The sequence below is a fragment of the Prionailurus viverrinus genome, chromosome A2 (assembly GCF_022837055.1).
Source record: "Prionailurus viverrinus isolate Anna chromosome A2, UM_Priviv_1.0, whole genome shotgun sequence".
NCBI lineage: Eukaryota > Metazoa > Chordata > Mammalia > Carnivora > Felidae > Prionailurus > Prionailurus viverrinus.
The window spans coordinates 76,251,016-76,256,127 of record NC_062562.1 but is presented as its reverse complement, the minus strand read 5'-3'; the positions used below and the strand labels follow the sequence as shown (position 1 = coordinate 76,256,127).

Sequence of the window (5,112 nt, the reverse complement as noted above, 5' to 3'; positions counted from 1 at the left end):
TAGAATAGACAAATTAATAGAGACAAATAGCAGATTAGTGATTATCAGAGCCAGGGGGAGGAGGAATAGGGAGCTGTTGCTTAATGGTTACAGAGTTTCTGTGTGGATTAATCAAAGTTTTGCAAACAGCCGTGATGGTTACCTAACACTGTGAATGTAATTAATGCCACTGAATTGTACTCTTCGATACTGTGAAAATTGTAAATTTTATGTTATACATCTTATCACAATAAAAATAAAATATATAAGGCAAAATAGAGCTCAAGGAAGGTATACACATCCACAATTACAGTTGGGGAGGGGGGTGCTTACATGCACATTACCTATCATAAAATGATAGAACTAGTGAACAAAATTAGAAAGGTTATAGTACACTTAAATAACAGACCTAAACTGCTTGATTTGGTATACTTACACATGTGTGTATATAAAGACTGCTCCCAAGAAATACATAAAATATATTATTCTAATGTGTACATAGCATATTTAGAAAAGTTGCAATGCTTTGGGTATTCTTTCTTGGTATCTGGTCAAAAGAATCAATAGTGTATAAATTATAATCTCTGCAATAAAATTAGAAATAAATTTAACATTGTTTAAAAGGAAATTTGCCTATAACCTCCCATATTTGAAACCTTTAAAATGTAAAGAGGCTATCATAATAGAAAAATCATAAATGAACACATGTGAAAGTGCTACATATCAAAATTTATCAGATGCAGTTAACTGGGATTTAGAGGTAAATTTACATAATTAAATATATATACATATATACTATGTATAGGTGCATAGTATATACATATATACCTACATATAATCAAGTGATTTTAGGGTGCCTGGGTGGTTAAGCATCCAACTTCAGCTCAGGTCGTGATCTTACAGTTCATGAGTTTGAGCCCTGCATCAGACCCTGTGCTGACAGCTCAGAGTCTGGAGTCTTCTTCAGATTCTGTGCCTCCCTGTCTCTCTGCCCCTCCCCAACTCTCTCTCTCTCTTTCTCTCTCAAAAATAAATAAACTAAAAAATTAATTTAAAAAATGAAATGATTTAAAATTAATTAGTTCAAGATCAAGACATTAGAAAAGGAACAAGAATAATCTGAAGAAAATAGAATATAGAAAATAATAAATATGAGATCAAAAATCAATGAAATGGAAAATAAAAAAAAACAAGAGGGAATTCACAATCTTTTTTTTTTTTTTTAGTTTCAGGTGTACGATTTAGTGATTCATCACTTATATACAACACCCAGTGTTCATCACAAGTGTCCTCCTTAATACCTAATACCCATTTAATACGCCTCCCACCTCCCCTCTAGCAACCCTCAGCTTTTTCTCTACAGTTAAGAGTTTGTTTTATGGTTTCCCTCTCTCTCTTTTTCCTTCCTCCTCCCATATGTTCATCTGTTTTGTCTCTTAAATTCCACATATGAGTGAAGTCATTTAGAATTTGTCTTTCTATGACTGACTTAGCTCACATAGCATAATATTCTCTAGCTCCATCCATATCATTGCAAATGGCAAAATTTCATTCCTTTTTATGCCTAAAAGTAGATTTATACTTTTATTATGGTAACAAATAGTTGTTGAAGTGAGATCTATAAACATATACAGAATTATTATATTTAAATTCATATAGAACAATATTTACATTTTTAAGTTATAGTTTTGAAATCAGAAGACTAAGTACAGCTTAAGTTTGCAAGAAAGAAAGAGAAAAACACAAAACAAAAATAGACAAAGCAGTAAAAACATAACTATCTGTTTCTGATACGTAGAAATGCTCAGAAAGCTACATCTTCTTAATTTTATTGTCCAAATCATTAAAATATGGATGATTCAGTGCCATTGTGCCAGAAACTCATTTGGCAGGATCATAGATCAACATTTTTGAGAACAGACCCAAGCCATTTCCATCCAAGTTTTTGACACGGGATGCGAGACTTCCTGGTTTCCCCTTGGGAAATGTATTCTTATAGTCCTATAAAGATTCCACTTCTGGCCACACTTCATTATTGGGGGTGGCCAAAGCTCTGAAAATTCTGAAGAGTTAATCAATTTCTGAATCCCCATGGAAAAGTGGTTTCTTAGTTGTTAATTCTGTAAACATGGTGCCTAAACTCCAAATGTCAACTGGAGTTGAGTAGCGAGCTGACCCCAGCATTACTTCTGGAGATCTATACCAGAGCATCACTACCTCATGTGGTATATTCTAACAGGTATTCCAAAAGCTCTGGCAAGGCCAAAATCAGCTAGTTTAATTGTTCCTTTGTCATCAATCAATAGATTTTGAGATTTTAAGTCTCTGTGCACAACTCTTCTGGAGTAGCAAAACACAGTCCCTTGTAGGATTTGGTACAAGTAACTCTTAACAAGTGAAGATTCCATGAACCGACCAGGAGGGATGGAATCTAAGTATTTCTTGACATCCATGGAAGAGAATTCAAAGATGAGATATAAGCTGGAAACTTGCATAAGCACGTCTTGAAGACGAACTATATTTGGATGACAAAATTCTTTTAATAGAGAAATTTCCTGAATTGCAGTACTAGAAACCCTTCCTCTTCACTTTCTAGTCTGATTTTCTTCATGGCTACCACTTGACCTGTAGTTTTGTGTCTACCCTTACACACAACTCCACAGGTACCTTCTCCAATTTTTTCTATTTTGGTATAGTCTTCCATAGTTAACCAGTGAGGTGGTACGTCCCGGCTTTATTATCCCATGACGAAAGTGGCGGTGGCTACCACATCGGCGTCACTCTCGCTTCAACTTCCGAGAGCCAGGTTTTTCTTTTTTTCTTAAGCACTACGTTTTTAATATAATTGTTTAATCACGAACAGAGCTTAGTGATTGAGAGAAAAACTGTGCCACTGACTAACAACAAGGAAAAGTATAATTCAGACCTAAAGGGAAAAATACAAAAACCTTAGCATCAAACAGACCAGGAGTCAAATCTGGACTCTACCATGTCCCATTGGCGTGACCTTTAGCAAATATCATTTCTCTGATTCGGGGTTTCCTCCTCTGCAGAATAAGGATCACACTGCTCACCTCACAGAGAGCCGGGAGAATTAAATGAGAAATCAGGTGTTCAGAGGTCAGCATTACTGCCCAAATCATGGTAGGGGTTCAACAAATATTAGTTCCCTCCTACTGCTTCCCATGCAACTTTTATCAGCAAGCATCATAAAAGGGTTTGGAAACTGCTAAAATGTATTTCCTCATGTCTGGATTCACATTATATATATACCACAATTTCTTGATCCATTCATCGGTCTACGGACATTTGGGCTCTTTCCATAATTTGATTACTGTTGATAATGCTGTTATAAACATCAGGGTGCATGTATCTATCCCTTTGAATCAGTATTTTTGTATCCTTTGGGTAAATACTTTGTAGTGCAATTGCTGGGGTTGTAGGGTAGTTCTATTTTTAATTTTTTGAGGAACCTCCATACTGTTTTCCAGAGTGGTTGCACCAGTTTGCATTCCCACCAGCAATGCAAAAGGGTTCCTCTTTCTCCGCATCCTCACCAACATCTGTTGTTTCCTGTGTTGTTAATTTTAGCCGTTCTGATGGGTGTGAGGTGATATTTCATGGCAGTGTTGATTTGTATTTCTCTGATAATAGTGATGCTGAGCATCCTTTCATGTCATATTGCTTTTTAACATTAGTTTGCTAGTTAAAACAGTAAGGAAAAATAAACATAGGGTAGTAGAATTGAGACATAAGAGCCCAAACTGTTTGTATTTCAGATTTGACTATTGTCTACATAGAAAATTCAAGAATATCTATAGATAAACCCTTAGAATCAGTAATGTGGTTAGTGATGCTACTAGATACAAAGAAAAGAATCTACAATCCTCATATATCTCCAGTTATGAAGTAGACTTTTTTCTACTACTATTAGGGTAGTAGAAAAAAATATTCCATTTATAACAGTGACCAAAATTTATGGGTGTCCAGAAAGAAATCTAAATGATTTTTTACAAAATAAACTACAAAACATTATTGAAGGATGGAAAAGAAAACATAAATTAAGAGGAAAAAATGCCAACTCCAAAAATTGGAAGACTCTCCAGCAAAGACGGAAATTCTCTTCAAATAAATCTACAAATTAAATATAAGCACAAAGCCCCACCAGAGTTTTCCATGGAAATTGACAAAGAACCAAAAATCTGAAAGACAAATTTGAAGAACAGGAAGGGAGACATGTTATAAAGCAACAGTATTTAAGACTGTCTAGTATTAGCCCAGGGACAGATAAATCAAGCAAATAAAACAGAAGTGAGCAGTAGACTCAAAATAGCCCTGCTCACATATGGAAACCATATACAACAAGTATGTTCAAATGGATACACCATTCAATAAAAAGTCTGGTCCAACTGATTATGAATACAGAATAAAATTAGGTTACTACCTAACATAATATACTGAAAAAATCCCAGTTGGATGAATAGCTAGCTGCAAAAGACAAACTAGTGTTTTAGAAAAAAAAAAAGTAAGGTAACATCTTTATGACATTATTGATAGTGATAGTTTTTATTTACATTACAAATAAAGACTTGGCATAAACCAAGAATATAAGGTAAAATGACATTCTATTGACATCTCACCACTTGCAGATTTACTTTTGAACATGTGGGCTTTAAAGTTGCCAAGAAAGGGGAGTGGAGAGCTTTCAACCGGCTTGGAAGTAATATGTAACTTCCACTTAACACTCAATTAACCATGATCAGTCCCAACTTAATTGCAAGGGAGCCTGGGAAACATGGGGGTGCACTTGGAACCTGGGTGGTAGGGGTGACTAATACTTGGCTCTTCCACAGGTTCTTGATCTATGATTTCTATATTTCATTTAATCAAGCCCTTATTAATTTTCTATTGCTGCTGTAACAAATTACCAAAAACTTAATGCCTCAAAACATCTTCAATTTATTGCATTGCACATTTGGAGGTCAGAAGCCCCACATGGATTTCACTGGGCTGAAACCAATATATTGGCAGGGCCATGTTCCATCTAGAGGCTCTATGGGATAATTCATTTTTTCTTGTCTTTTTGATCTTCTAGAGGCTGCCAAAATTCCTTGAACATGGCCCTGACCAACA

At 35.2% G+C, this 5,112-nt stretch overlaps 1 pseudogene; it reads right to left on the bottom strand.

Annotated features, from left to right (window-relative positions):
- Window positions 1-1,791: 1,791 nt before the first annotated feature.
- Window positions 1,792-2,683, bottom strand: LOC125160550 (cyclin-dependent kinase 1-like; annotated as a pseudogene).
- Between the last annotated feature and the right edge of the window lie 2,429 nt (window positions 2,684-5,112).